Raw genomic sequence first — 17,638 nt, 5'->3', positions numbered from 1 at the left:
CTATATAAATTAAATAACAATGGTGATAAAATACACCCTTGGCGCACCCCACGACGAATCTGGATATCCTCAGTCAGTTCATTTTCAACTTTCACTTTTGCTGTCTGATTCCAATAGAGGTTACATATAATTCTAATGTCTCTACTGTCTATGTTTTTATTTAACAAAATTTCTTTAAGACGATTATGCTGCACTTTGTCAAATGCCTTCTCAAAATCAATGAAACAGGCATATACTTCCTGATTCATATCTAGGCATCTCTGCGAAAGAACACTTACTGCAAACAGTGCGTCCCGTGTTCCCAGACTTTTCCTAAATCCCATTTGTGTATCACTTATGCCTTCGTCTAATTTCTTATGTATTCTATTGTGAATTACTTTTAAAAACAATTTCAAGACATGACTCATTAAGGCTATGGTGCGATGTTCATTGCACTCCTTTGCATTGGTTTTATTGGGTAGCAGTATAAATGTCGATTGGAGCCATTTTTTAGGTATTATACCTGTTATATATATGGTGTTAAATAAATCCAAAAGAAGGTCAATAGATTCAGTATCCACAATTTTGAGTAATTCGATAGGAACTTCATCAGGCCCGGGAGATTTACCACTTTTAGCTTGTTTCATTGCCTATTCGACTTCTTCTCGTATAATGTCAGGTCCAGTATCATCTTTAAATTCTTTTGGTGCTTCTGTTCTCTCTTTGTCTTCAAAAAGCTGTGCTATATATTGTGTCCATCTCTGCATTTTCTGGTTTATATCTGTAATAAGTGCACCACTTTCATCTCTTAGTTGCCTAGTTTGAAGTGTTTTTTTCATTCCGGTTAGTTCTCTAATTCTTTTATGCATGTTAAAAAAGTCATATTTTTTCTCAAATTCTTCCAGTTCTTGGCACTGCCCATTTAACATTCTCTCTTTAGCTTCTTTTATTTTCTTTTTAATTAATCTATCGGTTACATTATATTTAATTGGATTTTTTGTTTTGAATGATTTTCTTTCATTCATTAATAATAGTATCTCTTCAGTCATCCAGTCTTTATGTTTTCTTTTCTTTGGTTTTAAGTTTTCACTCGCTGTTTTAATTACTGCTTGTTTTATATTTTCCCATTTCTGATCAATGTCATAGCTACTTTTATTCAGTTCTTGGGCAATATGTAAATTTTTAGTAAGAGTTTTTACAGTTTGTTCCTTTGTTTGTGGTTCCCTTAATCTCTTAACATCAATCCTATTTTGCGTGGGTTTTTAATCAGCTTTAATTTGATTCGTAATGTGACTACTATGGGGTTATGGTCTGAACCGATATCTGCTCCAGGGTAAGTTTTAGCAGAAAGTATAGAATTACGAAATCTTTTTCTAATGAGGACAAAGTCAATTTGATTTCTGATTGTTCTATTGGTTGTGTCTCCGGGAGATTTCCATGTATACAATCTTCTTTTTGGTAGCTTAAAGAGTGTGTTAGCTATTACAAATTCTTCCATCTGACAGAATTGTATTAAACGGTCACCACGCTCATTTCTATTTCCTAGACCATATTCACCCACATATCCGTCCACTCTTCCCTGGCCAACTTTGGCATTGAAGTCGCCCATTACTATTGTAGTGTGATGTCTCTTCATTGACTTAAAGACTTGTTCCAAATCATGCTAAAATAGTTTAATTTCGTCTTCCTCTTTATCTGCCGTCGGAGCATAAACTTGAATAAAATTCACTATACCTTTCTTAGACTGAAGTTGTAATGATACGATTCTATCAGAATAAGGAGTAAAACTTACTACAGAGTAGTTGACCTTTTTTGCAACTAAGATAGCAACACCATAGCGATGATTAGTCTCGTTGTTACCTGAATAAATACATGGTTCCATTATTTGTCGTTTGTTTGCCTGAACCTGGCCACTGTACGTCACTTATACCTAGAACATCAATTTGGAGGTTTTCCACTTCAAGGTGTACGTTCGCTAATTTACCACTTGCATATAGACTTCTGACATTCCAGGTTGCTACTTTTAATGTCTTAAATGCACGGGGATTTCTCTGGTTGACGACCTGGGAGGCCCTGTGGTCTACAGCTATTCCTCCCCTGCCGGATCTTGGATTCCGTGGTCCATAATCAGTAAGTCTGTTTACTGTTTTTGTCATTTGCCATTCATGACTTTACTAGGGGTACTCTACGAGTCTGTAATGCAGTGGTTCCCCGTTGCCTTCTGCATCCTTACGCCGTTGACCTATTAATTTCGGTTCATCCGCCTTTAGGGCCAGTTTCCCAACCCCTGGACAAAAGAGTGCCCTACCACTCTCTGACTCATCCGCCCGAAGCCGTTGGTCAGCAAGTGGGGGACTGCTTATACCGGCAATCACTCGGTGAATAAGACTATGGTAGAAAGAAGTATAGTGACCCTTCTGCCCTCGGAAACCTAATAGCCATTCGGGGTCGGAAAAAACAAGAGTTAGCCAAGAGAGGCTGATAGGAAAGATTAAAGACATTTCACTCAAGACAAGTTGAAGAAGAGTAAAATGTGAAGGCCCTTATGATCCGCCAGGTGCGTTCCATAAGGGTATGAGTATTGATACACTTTGTGGTCCCGCTCATACATCGGGGTGTTGACTACAGACTGTATGGCTCGTCCAGCATGCCATAGCATGGAGGATGGGTGCACGCCATTTTTACAATGTAGACACCCAAATTCCATGGCCTGACCCTTAGGCTATTTGCGATAGAAAATGTTTATTTCGACAAAAAAAAATACGTTTTCGGACGGTTTTTCGCAAATTACTCAAAAAGTAAATATTTTATCGAAACAAATATTCTTAGCAAAAGTGTAGCTTATAAAAGAATGAAAAAAAAAGGTGGATCAGTAAAGTCTATAAACCGAGTAAAAGCAAAGTTGTAGCTCATGAAAATTACGTTCTTATTCGTCTAATTCCAAATCGAATATTTCAACGTGAAATCACCGAAAAATTAAGCAATTTTCGGGAAAAACCCATATCAACTTTTTAAAGCGTTAAAAAAGCTTTATTCCAATGGTTTACAAACATTTCTAGCATTAAAAATAAGCGAGTTACGCTCAAAATAAAGTTGGCCCCCTTTTTTTTGGTAAAAAAATCATGAAAATCTCCCCCTGTTTAGCTCCCCAAATAAAATTAATCTTTACCGCTTTACAAACAATTTACTTTACTTATCTATCTTTTATATGATCTGTCAGTTTCACCGGTTTAAAGTGCTTATTTTTGAAAGGGTTATAGTTGAATAGGCTTAAACGAATCACTAATCACGAGTGTATGAAAATTTTGAACAGCCATATCTTAATTTTTCTCAATTTTTTTCTTACATACAAACAAAATGAAACTAGCATATTTATAACAGCAAAACCTACATTTTTTATTCTTTAAGATTTTTCGTATCGCTAACACTTTTTTAGTTATTTCGAAGAAAAGAAATTTTTCCAAAATTAAAAAAAAAATTAATATAACCCTAAGGGCCGGTTGTTCGAACGCTATTCAAAACTGATCATTATCAAATATTTAATTACAATTATATTTGATTAAGCGTACTTCTGACATATGTCGCATTTTGAGGTTATGCTGACTGATTTATTTTATTATTTTGGTTTTAATTTAAAATAAAACATAATTAAACTCTTTCTGATGTTAATTTCTTGTTTTTACTTACAAATCAATAATAATAATAAGCAATTTTTAATAATTTAAGAGCTGCGGCTATATTTTAATTACTGTTTTACCTACAATCAATAACTGATTAGTGTGTTACATGTATTTTTCATGTCGCGATTTGATTCCCATCAAGAAAATTGATTACAATAAATGATTGATTATAATCAACTTCTTGATTAGCGTTCGAACAACCGGCCCTAAATGTTTTCAAAGATAAGCACTTCAAACCGGTCAAACTTACAGATTATAAACAATATACATACATTTAAAGTATGTAAATGGTAAAGCGGTAACGATTAATTTTATTTAGGGTGCTAAATGAGGGAGATTTTTACGATTTTTCTTATCAAAAAAGGGGCCAACTTTTTTTCAATGTAACTCGTTTTATTTTGATGCTAGAAACTTTTGGAAAACTTAAAAATAAAGCTTTTCTCAAACACTTTAAAAAATCTTACTTGTGTGAAGTTAGCAATAGATTCCAGCAATAAACTGTATTTCGAAAAATCTCGTAAACTACCTCAAACAATCAATACAAAATACTTCGTTACTTGTGTTACAAATAAAATATCATTAAAACCACCCCCTAAATTAACCCAATCCCAAAAAGTTCTACTACGTGACTAGTAGATTACACAAGTAAATCTTAATACGTTTTTTCCGAAAATTGCTTAATTTTTAGGTGATTTCACGTTGAAATATTCGATTTGGAATTAGACGAATAAAAATGTAATTTTCATGAGCTACAACTTTGCTTTTACAGTTCACCAAGAATAGCTTAAAGAAAATATAAAAGAATAAATGATAACTTAAAGAAAATCAAACAAGAAGTGATAAAGACAACAGATGTAAATGACAAATGGAACGTAATACAAGAAACGTTAGTAGAGGCAGGAAAGAAGATATTATCCACAAAAATAATAAAAAAACAGAGATGGATGACTTCAGAAATCCTAGAGCTAATGGAGGAAAGAAGGAAACATAAAGGCAGGAGTAAGGCAAAATACAAGGAAATCCAGAGATTAATAAGAAAGAAAATAAAAGAGGCCAAATCCACCTGGCTGGCAAATCAATGTAGTGAAATAGAAGAATATTCTAAAAAGTATGATAGCTTTAACATGCACAAGAAAATTAAGGAAATCACAAATACACAGCGAAAAAAGAGAGACGGCCTTCTTAAAGATATAAATGGAAAAATTATTATAGAAGTCAAAGAGAAATTAAAAAAGTGGAAGACATACATAACAGATCTGTTTGAGGATAATAGACAAGAACCGGAAGAAATCGACAGCGAAACGGGACCAGAGATTATAATGGAGGAAATCGAACAAGCAATACGAAACGCAAAAAACGGAAAAACTGTAGGTCCAGACGAAATACCTGCGGAATTACTGAAATGTCTAGACGATGAAACTCTACCGGTACTACTGGATCTGTTTAATGAAGTATATAAAACCGGAAAAATCCCTCAGAAATGGTTGGTGTCCACCTTTGTAACAATACCAAAAACAATATACGCCAAAGATTGTTCGGACTACAGGACAATATCACTAATAAGCCATACCCTCAAAATATTTCTAAAGGTGATTCATGGAAGATTATACAGAAAGCTAGAATATGATATGGATGATACCCAATTTGGGTTCCGCAAAGGACTTGGAACAAGAGAGGCATTGTTTGCGTTTAATGTCCTCTCTCAAAGATGCTTAGATATGAACCTGGATATTTACTCCTGTTTCATCGACTTCGAAAAAGCGTTCGACAGGGTCCGACATGAAAAACTAATAGAATTATTGAAAAACAGAGATATAGACAGACGAGATTTACGAATTATCATCAATCTGTATTGGAATCAAAAGGCCAATATAAAGATAGAAGAACAGGAGTCCGAGAATATTGATATAAAGAGAGGAGTAAGACAGGGTTGTGTTCTGTCGCCGCTACTGTTTAACCTGTACAGTGAAGCCATATTTCAGGAAGCGATAGCGGAGCTAAGTGATGGAATCTCTATAAACGGAACAATAGTAAATAACATAAGATTCGCTGATGACACCGTTATAATGGCAGATACCCTGGAATCACTACAAGAATTGCTAAATAGAATTAACGATTATTGCATTCGATACGGACTAAAAATAAACAAGAAAAAAACTAAATTTATGATTGTCTCAAAAACAGAACATGGAAATGAAAGGTTAATGATAGAGCAAACCCAAATAGAAAAAGTTAAGACATACAAATATCTGGGAACCTGGGTTGATGACAAAAATGACCAAAGCAAAGAAATTAAAGTCCGAATTGAAACTGCAAGGCAAGCATTTATAAAAATGAAGACACTGCTTACAAACAAAGACCTTCAGTTGCCTCTCAGATTGAGGGCTCTAAGATGCTACATATTTTCTATATTGCTATACGGAATGGAAGCTTGGACATTGAAGAGACAACACATAAGAAGAATAGAAGCGTTCGAAATGTGGTGTTACAGAAGAATATTGAAAATTCAGTGGGTTCAAAGGATTACCAATGTTGAAGTGCTACGACGTTTAAATAAGGAGTTAGAAATTATGAAAAGTATAAAAACTAGAAAACTGGAATATTTGGGTCACATTACCAGAGGAGAAAAATATGAGTTGCTGAGAATTATTATGCAAGGAAGGATCCAAGGAAGAAGAGGCATAGGAAGAAGACGCATCTCCTGGCTGAGGAACCTTAGAGAATGGTTTAACTGTAGTTCATTACAACTATTCAGAGCAGCAGCCAACAAAGTGACCATAGCCATTATGATATCCAACCTCCGATAGGAGAGGGAACTTTAAGAAGAAGAAGAAGAATAGCTTAAAGTCTGAAAATAACCACGCCCATGATGCGCATTCGTCATCCGACAGATCTCGCACTGAGCGAGCGTTCACTTAATATCTACCGTTTGTAACGTGAACAAGTCGGTACAGTCTGCGAAACATTTTTTGTAAGTACGAACCGCAAAGGAGAATCAATTTAAAATTTGCAAATTTTGTTTAAATCGAATCTGAAGGGAAAAGTTTTAAATAATCAGACACGGGAAGTGATAACAAACGTGATTCATTTTATGATAAATCAAGCGAAAACCAATGAACCGTGTAGAGATTTGAAAAAAGTGCAGGAACGTGTGGTATTGGCAACAGGTGTTAGTTTAAGTAGCGTTCAAAAAATTGCTCGGGAAATGCAATTAATTGAAGACGGCGAATATTCCTCATTTGTAACTCCAAACAAAAAGAGAAAAAAAAGCGCTTCAAAAACGTGCTTGGACGATTTTGATATAGGGCGTCTTCGACGTTATATAATGGATTTTTGTATAACACAAAAACAAGTCCCAACTGTGAAACGCATACACAGAACATTTGCAGAGGAGTACAACTACTCAGGTTCCATAGAAAGCCTACGAACAGTAATTAGAAAGATGGGATTTCGTTGGCGAAAAACCAGAACTAATAGAAAATTATTAATGGAAAAGTCCAATATTCAACATCTTAGACTGAATTTCTTACGTAGTATGAAACGTTACAGGAACGCAAATCGCCAAATTATATATATGGATGAAACATACGTCCATTCATCTCATACCTACCAAAAGAACTGGTCTGATAGTTCAAACAAGGGCATACAAAAACCAGTATCTGAAGGACAGATGCTTGTGATACTTAGTGCATGCTGGAGGTGAAAATGGTTTTGTTAAAAACGCTTATCTGCGCTACAAACCTACTATAAAAACAGGATATTATCATGATACAATGAACTACGACAATTACAAAAAGTGGCTTCAGGATAAACTGATACCAAATTTGCCCCCGAACAGCGTTTTAGTGATTGATAATGCACCGTATCACAACGTACAAACTGAGAAATGTCCAACTACTTATGTCTTCCAGGAAAGCAGAAAGGCAGCAGTGGCTGACAACGCGAAATATTTCCTTTACAGATGACATGTTGAAATTTGAATTATACGACATTATAATATTACACAAACCTCTGTTTAAACCCTATGAAATTGACAAAATACTCGAGGATAAAGGACATTCAGTTTTACGGTTACCCAAGATATTATCCGGATTTGAATCCTATAGAGTTAGTATGGGCTTCTATGAAGCAATATGTCGCTGAAAAAAATGTCAGTTTTGATTTTAAATTAGTGAAAAGTTTGTGTGGACTGAATAAAACGATGACGACAAATGCTATGGAAATGGATACGAGAAAGGTTATAAATATCTCTTTTAACAAAAGGTACTGGTACAAAGACACCATATTTATGCTTCACCGGGACCGAACATCTAATTTCTATTTAGTATTACAATGGACGATTTTATTACTACTTTATTACCCTACTGCTTACGCCCTTTTTCTCCGAAACCTTTTGGTCAATATAATGGTAATATAAAGTATAAATAGTCAATATAAAAATATAATTTTTGGTTTATAATGCCATAATTTATAGCAACACAAGCGGTTTTTGTTGGATCTATTTTATTACATCTCACTTTGTAAAAAAATACTACAAAATATACTGAAGAAAAGTAATGACAGTAATAATAATTGTGTACGGGACCTATTAGAAACTATTCAAACTTTACGTTTCTATATTTGTGTCTCCGATTGTACCTATATTTTAAAGTTCACCCGCGCGTACAGGCTATCTTTTTCCTTCCGAGTGCGTTCTCACTTCATTGTTCGCGCAGGCAGTTAGAATTTCAGACTTTCAGCTATTCTTGGTGAACTGTACTCGGTTTATAGACTTTACTGATACACCACTTTTTTCATTTTTTATAAGCTACACTTTTGCTAAGAATATTTTTTTCGATAAAATATTTACTTTTTGAGTTATTTGCGAAAAACCGTCTGAAAACGTAGTTTTTTTGTCGAAAAATAAGAATTTTCAATCGCAAACAACTCGAAAAGTACTGACTTACATAAAAAAACTCAATAGAACGAAAGTTGCTTAGAATCAGTAAATTTATGCATTTCCGGGCTTATCTTGAATGTATATTTTTTCACCCCCGGGAATGGGTGATTGTCACCCCCCAAGTCATAGCAACCAGCGACACAAATTCAACTTTGAAGTGGAGGGTAAGTAGAACCTAAATCCAAATTTTCATGCAATTCGGAGTTGCCCCTGAAAATTACACTCCAAAACGGTCATTTACTGGGCTATTAATAGAGTTTTCAACTTTATCTTTTTCTTTCCATCTAATGCTTGCTTATTACAATTTGTGTTGTATTACCTACCTTAAACAAGATTATAAAAAAGAAGAGTTCCTTTTGACTATTGACTTTTATAAGATGTTATTAGGGTTTGGAACATGTTTGGAATGACGGATAAGTTTGTAACAATACATATGTATTTTAATTAAAATAAAACTATTAAAATTAGTCTTAACTTCTATAAAGAGTTAATCCAGAGAACGAATAAAACATGGTGGCAGCTGATTTGTAAAAATACGGATGAGAAAACTCGAAAAATTTAGAGGTTGGTTAGTACAAAAATACAAAGTACGAAAACAGCACAGTTAAGCATCAATTGAAAAAAATGCCTGATAACGCTCCAGTTCAAGAATCACCGTCGATAAACCTCACTTTATCACCTCCCGAATCATTTAATTTCCATCCAAGTGATTGGGCACAATGGAAAAACCGTTTTCAACGTTTTAGACGAGGGTGTGGCCTTGATAAAGCATCTGATGGAAAACAAATTGATGTGTTAATTTATAATATGGGGGTAAGAGCTGAAGAAATATTCTCATCATTTTCACCAGTTCCAACTACATATGATGAGACATTAAAACAATTTGAAGATTATTTTATACCCCGTAGAAATATTATCTATGAAAGGGCCAAATTCCTAAATCATAAGCAAGGGAGTGATACTGCAGAGAAATTTTTACTGACTTACATAGTCTATCAAAAACATGTGATTGGGGGACTTTAAACAATGATATGGTTTTATTAGTGTTGATTATCGGAATGAGAGATACAAGCATAAGTGACAAACTGCAACTTGATGCTGCACTTACTCTCGAAAAAGCTGTAACCTGTCTAAGACAACATGAAGAGCTGATCCGTCAAAAACAAAACCTAAATGAATCAAATGTTTCTGCTATAAGAGAACAATCAACTTACAAAAAATCACAGAAGCCCCAAAATTGCCAACAGTCAAGTAAAGGTGAGAAAACGAAAAAATGCCCTAGATGTGGATATGATTGGCACGATAAATTAGCAAACTGTTCTGCAAAAAATGCTAAATGTGGTACATGCAAAAATGAAGGACACTACAGCAAGATGTGTTATAAAAATAAAAAGTCCAAAAACAAAAATTTACATGCCATTCAGCAAGATTCAGAGCCTGATAGTGACGAAAACTCTTATGTACATGAAATTAAAGCGAGTGATGACAGGAATGTGTGGACACAAAAACTACAAGTAAGCTGCAAAGAGAGAATGCTTGAACCTATCACATTCAAACTGGATACTGCTGCTGATGTAACAATGGTACCTGTCCAAGTGCTGAGTAATGTAATAAATGAACTACCTCTAAATGAATCTTCGAATAAAGTATTTAGTGCAAAAAAGCAAAAAAGATTCAAAATACAAGGTACAATAAAATTAAAACTAAAATATAAAAATAGGGAAAAGACTAAGTTTTCACTCTAATGGCATATAGCATATCCCACCAGAATGAAAACAATGGGAACCTTCTCTGGTTACACCTCCGAGGCTTCTACAATTTGCAAGCCATACGGATGCCGAGACTAAGGAAGATGAGGGAATTCTACAATTTACAATTCACGTCCCATCTGCTCAGCGCGGTAAAGTTCCAACGAGACTGGTTTCCTTCATACTCCACACAGAGTAAATGTAAATAAAAAATGAATAACCATTTTCAATTTCGTTGCAAAACGAAAATACAGCCGAACCATATTCCAGTCCAATCAGAGAGTGCTGCAAGCACCTCTACCGGTTTCGAAACTTATTAGTCTCTCATCAGGAGGCACATATGCTGCTCTCCCCGATCCAACCAAAACAAACCCCAGCGTGCAGTCCCGAATTGCAACGAACGAAATGCCATAGATGCCCTAGCGGCAACTGCTAGCAAAAGACTAAGTTTTCACTCTAATGGCATATAGCATATCCCACCAGAATGAAAACAATGGGAACCTTCTCTGGTTACACCTCCGAGGCTTCTACAATTTGCAAGCCATACGGATGCTGAGACTAAGGAAGATGAGGGAATTCTACAATTTACAATTCACGTCCCATCTCGTTGGAACTTTACCGCGCTGAGCAGATGGGACGTGAATTGTAAATTGTAGAATTCCCTCATCTTCCTTAGTCTCAGCATCTGTATGGCTTGCAAATTGTAGAAGCCTCGGAGGTGTAACCAGAGAAGGTTCCCATTGTTTTCATTCTGGTGGGATATGCTATATGCCATTAGAGTGAAAACTTAGTCTTTTGCTAGCAGTTGCCGCTAGGGCATCTATGCCATTTCGTTCGTTGCAATTCGGGACTGCACGCTGGGGTTTGTTTTGGTTGGATCGGGGAGAGCAGCATATGTGCCTCCTGATGAGAGACTAATAAGTTTCGAAACCGGTAGAGGTGCTTGCAGCACTCTCTGATTGGACTGGAATATGGTTCGGCTGTATTTTCGTTTTGCAACGAAATTGAAAATGGTTATTCATTTTTTATTTACATTTACTCTGTGTGGAGTATGAAGGGAACCAGTCTCGTTGGAACTTTACCGCGCTGAGCAGATGGGACGTGAATTGTAAATTGTAGAATTCCCTCATCTTCCTTAGTCTCAGCATCCGTATGGCTTGCAAATTGTAGAAGCCTCGGAGGTGTAACCAGAGAAGGTTCCCATTGTTTTCATTCTGGTGGGATATGCTATATGCCATTAGAGTGAAAACTTAGTCTTTTGCTAGCAGTTGCCGCTAGGGCATCTATGCCATTTCGTTCGTTGCAATTCGGGACTGCACGCTGGGGTTTGTTTTGGTTGGATCGGGGAGAGCAGCATATGTGCCTCCTGATGAGAGACTAATAAGTTTCGAAACCGGTAGAGGTGCTTGCAGCACTCTCTGATTGGACTGGAATATGGTTCGGCTGTATTTTCGTTTTGCAACGAAATTGAAAATGGTTATTCATTTTTTATTTACATTTACTCTGTGTGGAGTATGAAGGGAACCAGTCTCGTTGGAACTTTACCGCGCTGAGCAGATGGGACGTGAATTGTAAATTGTAGAATTCCCTCATCTTCCTTAGTCTCAGCATCCGTATGGCCTGCAAATTGTAGAAGCCTCGGAGGTGTAACCAGAGAAGGTTCCCATTGTTTTCATTCTGGTGGGATATGCTATATGCCATTAGAGTGAAAACTTAGTCTTTTGCTAGCAGTTGCCGCTAGGGCATCTATGCCATTTCGTTCGTTGCAATTCGGAACTGCACGCTGGGGTTTGTTTTGGTTGGATCGGGGAGAGCAGCATATGTGCCTCCTGATGAGAGACTAATAAGTTTCGAAACTGGTAGAGGTGCTTGCAGCACTCTCTGATTGGACTGGAATATGGTTCGGCTGTATTTTCGTTTTGCAACAAAATTGAAAATGGTTATTCATTTTTTAAAAATAGGGAAATTACAGACCATCATGAACCTTTATTGCCAGCTAAATTTCCAGATTATCCATGGCAAGTGATATCAATGGACCTTTTTAAAACTGAAGGAAAATGGTATATCGTCGTAACTGATAACTATTCCAGATTTTTTGAAGTACTTCCTGTTCAGAACATGAGATCACAGGAAGTAATAAACATCTGCAAAACAATATTTGCAAGATATGGTATACCACAGTTGGTTTGTTCCGACACTGGAACACAATTTCATGCTGTTGAAACATCAGAGTTCCAACAGTTCGCAAGAGAATGGGGGTTCTCTACATCGAGAAGTAGCCCACAATTCCACCAAGCAAATGGCGCAGCAGAAGCTGCTGTAAAAGTCGCAAAAACCTTAATAAAGAAGAATAAGAACAACATAGAGATAGCACTTCTGTTCTATCGAAACACACCACTAGAGAACGGATTCAGTCCATCCGAAATGATGTTTGGAAGAAAATTGAGAGATAATCTACCATCAATCGCATTAGCTGAATTTAAATCATCAAAAAAGCTAGTAAGCGCGGAGAGGAAGTACCGCTCGAAATATAAAAAATTATATGATGGAAAACATGGACCGAAGAATTTGAGTCGACTTCAAATTTGTTATTTTGTATGGATCACAGACCTGAAACGACATGGTGAAATCATTAACGAAGTTAATCCAAGATCATACATAGTTAAGACCGCCATAAGCACCATAAGGAGAAACCGTTTTCATCTGATCCCTGCTCCATATCTAAGCAGTATCCCCGATGGAGTATTGAAACAACTGCCAGGGATTCAACAAACAAATTCGACTCCAGAAACTACACCGACTACTCAACAACTAACATCCCAAAGACCAACAAACATTGAGAAAGGTAGTCAGGAAGTGGAAAGTCACCCAACTCAACCCAAAACGCATGTACGACTTCCAACGCCAACGAAAACTGATGGACCATTTAATATTGAGCAGAGTAAGAATACAACGCGCTCTGGGAGAGCGGTTGTCAGACCTTTACGCTATCGTGAAGATTAGTCAGTAGTTATGTTGAAGATGTATCATCTTGAGGGGGGATGTTGTATTACCTACCTTAAACAAGATTATAAAAAAGAAGAGTTCCTTTTGACTATTGACTTTTATAAGATGTTATTAGGGTTTGGAACATGTTTGGAATGACGGATAAGTTTGTAACAATACATTGTATTTTAATTAAAATAAAACTATTAAAATTAGTCTTAACTTCTATAAAGAGTTAATCCAGAGAACGAATAAAACAATTTGGATAGAAGTTGCAACTGCCAAAAAAATATATTTTAATGAGAAAAAATATAATCCTTATTTCTTGCCGTTGTTTTAGGGTTTCTCCTGGTAGTTAAAAAGTTATAGCCTTACTATAGTAGCAAAGCTAGAGTAATTTGCGGCATTAGTAATGCTTGTTAATTATTCTTTATAATTTTATTAGATATTCTTTTGATTATTTTAATGTCGCTGAACTCGAACGTCGATGAACTCATTCTTGAACGTTGAACTGTATATCCTTTTTTTTTCCTCTCGAGAGAGTTTAAGCAGATAAATTGGAGAATATGTGATCTGACTCTCGTTGTATCTGTTGCGAGGAATCTGGATAAATCTGTCTAAAAATATCTTTGTAAAGTCCTTGGCGTTGAGAGAGGACGTTAAACCGCTTGATATTCACGGTGTTAACTGGCGAAATACAAAGAAAACTGCCATTATTGTTTATGCGTTGCCCATGTCTACAATTTCTCTCTCTTTCTCACTTTCACTTCCATCCAAGTTAAGCTGATTCGGTTGTGTTCTCTGATTACTGTTTTCTTCCAGGTATTATCTGGTCTTCCCCTCTTTCTTGTCACCTCAGGTTGATATTCGAGTGCTTATCTTGTGATGTTATTAGGATCTTTCCTTATCGTATGCCCATTCCATTTTTATTACTTCTGTTTAATTGTTGTCATTATACTGGTTTGTTCAGTTCTTTTCCATATCTCTTCATATATTCGTTAGTTTATTATGCCACAAAATTTTTGGGATCTTTCTTAAGGACCTATTTATAAAAGTCTGTAGCCTCCTTGTGCCTCGTCGTGCTTTCAAATTTCTGCTCTACAGAGTAATATGCTTTTGACGCAGGTATTAAATAAATTGATTTTTGTTGCTTCTGATATTTCACTTATTTGACAGATTTTATTTAACGCATTGAAGGCGAATTGTGCCTTCGTTATTCTTGTTTGTATATCTGTCGTGCATCTTCCTTTTCCTTCCATGATTGATCCTAAATAAATGACTTTCTATACTTTTTAATTTCTTGACCTTTTATTTTTATTTTATTAATTTGCGGGTTATCGTTTTTTAACATTTTTGTCTTCTCTGCATTTCCTGGATACCAGTTATGTCTGAGTACTGTGATAGCTTATCGATCATGGTTTGCATGAGAGTTCAATGTTCTGTCAGCAGGTAGACGTCGTCGTCAGCAAATTCAAGATCTTCAAGCTGAAAGAGGTTTCATCTAATGCATGTCCGATTATCTGTAACTTTCCTCATAATCCAGTCTACCAAGATTAGGAATAACGTAGGAGACAAGGTACAACCTTGTTTAACACCGCTTTCAATAGCAATTTCTTCTGTGATCACTCCCTCGTATTCTAGTCTAGCTTTGTACCCATCATAAAACAGTTTGATCAGGTTAATAATTTTTGTTGGTAGTCCATCATACTGTCTTAAAATTTTCCACACTTTTTCCCTATTGACTTCGAAAGCCTTTACTATTATTATAAACTTTAGGTCATATTAATTACGTTACATTTCATCAAGTTTCCAACATTATTCTTTCCAACTAATGCTTGCTTATTACGATTCGGATAGGGGTTGTAATTGGAAAAAATATATTTTAATGAGGAAAAATATAATCCTGATTTCTTCCCGTTATTTTGGGGTTTCTCCTGGTAGTTAAAAAGTTATGGCCTTATTTATAGTAGCAAAGGACCAGGCACACTCCTTATGGAAAAGTGGTCCCGGTCAAATTGGATGAAAGTTTGGTCAATGATACTTCTTGATGTGTAGATTAAAAAAGTCCATGGCACCTGGGTCTGAATAACTCTATTCTCGAGTTACAGCCTTCTAAAGTTATTGGATTCGGGTGCTCGGTTTACGTTAAGTGCACTAATTTACGGTCAAGTGAACGAAAATATTTATTATTAGAAGAAGAGAAACTCATGTTCTTCATACATACTTGCGTGTTGTATATGAATTTGTGGTCAAAAATAGTTGGATCGTATTTTAGTCTTCAGAAAACCTCCGAAAAGTCTTCAGAAAACTAAAGAAGTGCGGTATAAAATGTGCTGCTAGATCGATATAAGCATTATCATGTTTTCATTAATGCTTCTCAGTTATGCAATACCAGCAAAACTGCAGTTCGGCTTTATCTTCAGAAAACTACTGAACAGTAGCGGATCTAGGGGGGATAGGGGTAATTCCACCGGTAACATGTTCCAGAATTAATTAAATAACTTTATTTAACGAAAATGAACGAGATTGAGCCATCAAAACACATTTATAACCAAAGAGCGGATAGTGTGATGAAAAGACGTAAGCCCAGAGCACGGGCGCCCATATAAAATTTTTAGGGGGGTGGCAAACATGAAGATGTTGCACATTATATTTTGTATCTTTGAATAACCATATATAATTCAAAGAACCCGAAAAGCCAGGGGGGTCACGGCCCCCTGCCCATGGGTATGGGCGCCCATGGCCCAGAGTACGATTTAAGGACCAGACAAGATGAGTTACGGGTGTTAAGAGTACGAAATTGGAAAACCAAAGCGGAGGATAGAATGGAATGGAAGCTGATTCTCGAACAGACCGAGGTCCACCAGGGGTTCTACAGCCAATGATGATGAGCTTTTTAATACAAAATAATATGGAGAATAATTTTGTACGGTTATTTTTACAACAACTATAATATTCATACTTAGGTATAATCATATAGAAGAAATCGTCAATGGAGAAGGCTTCATAATCATGATTTTGTTAACTTTCCTGTTTTCGACTTAGACTACCTAAAAGACCTTACGATTGGGATATATCAAATTACACTGGCACCATCTTACATACAAGATAAAATAATAAGAGAAAATGACGAAGAGTTTCAAATTGATGAGAATATGGATGAGCCGGGATTCATAAGAGTTCGAATATTTTCTAGGTTTCGGCAAGCTACAAAACACCAAGTATTCATTTCCTATACGGTTGATGAAGATAATGATGAAGATGAGCCTGTAGAAGAACCGATTAACGGGTACTACTGTACCTGTCAATCTGTTGCGAGAACTGTAGGTACCTGTGCTCATATCACCAGTGTGTTATGGTTTTTAGGCTTTGCAAGACATGAATCCAATGTTAAGTATCCTGATAGGTCGTTAGTTAACAGGACGTATGATGCATCTAACCGAAATCAGCAAAATGTTAACATACGAATAGTCGAAGATGATTTAAACCCGATTTTTCCATAGACAATTGTAATTAATATTTAGAATTTACAAACTACCATTTACTTTGTTTTTCTTGTATTGAAATCAAGTCCATGTTCTCTACCTGTCTTATATCTGATATGCGGCACAAGTTTCATGTCACCTAATGTATTTTTTTATGTTTCAACAATTTTTCTTTAATTATTCTGGAACATGTTACGAGTGGAATTACCCCCATCCCCCCTAGATCCGCCACTGTTCAGTAGTTTTCTAAAGATAAGGCGGAACTGTAGTTTTGCTGGTATTCCATAACTGAGAAGCATTCATGAAAACATGATAATGCTTATATCTTTCTAGCAGCACCTTTTATACCGCACTTCTTTAGTTTTCTGACGACTTTTCGGAGGTTTTCTGAAGACTAAAATACGATCCAACTATTTTTGACCACGAATTCATATACAATACGCAAGTATGTATGAAGAACATGAGTGTCTCTTCTTCTTATAATAAATATTTCCGTTAACTTGAACGTAAATTAGTACACTTAACGTAAACCGAGCACTCGAATCCAATAACTTCAGAAGGCTGTAACTCGAGAATAGTAGTTATGCAGACCCAGGTGCCATGGACTTTTTTAATCTACACATCAAGAAGTATCATTGACCAAACTTTCATCAAATTTGACCGGGACCACTTTTCCATAAGGAGTGTTACCTGGTCCTTTGCTAAAGTAATTTGCGCCATTAGTAATGCTTGTTAATAATTCTTTGTAATTTTATTAGATGATATTCTTTTGATTATTTAAATGTCGCTGAACTCGAACGTCGATTACTCATTCTTGAACGT

The 17,638-nt window shown here is 36.0% G+C and overlaps 1 protein-coding gene across 5 annotated transcripts in view; it reads right to left on the bottom strand.

Annotated features, from left to right (window-relative positions):
* LOC114332176 (syntaxin-1A) overlaps positions 1 to 17,638 on the bottom strand; it is an 850,840-nt gene that overhangs the window by 360,727 nt on the left and 472,475 nt on the right. The gene's annotated exons all lie outside the window — the stretch shown is intronic.

The sequence above is a fragment of the Diabrotica virgifera genome, chromosome 3, assembly GCF_917563875.1.
Source record: "Diabrotica virgifera virgifera chromosome 3, PGI_DIABVI_V3a".
Taxonomy (NCBI): domain Eukaryota; kingdom Metazoa; phylum Arthropoda; class Insecta; order Coleoptera; family Chrysomelidae; genus Diabrotica; species Diabrotica virgifera.
Note: the sequence above shows the minus strand (reverse complement) of the source record. Positions and strands in the feature narration are given on the sequence as shown.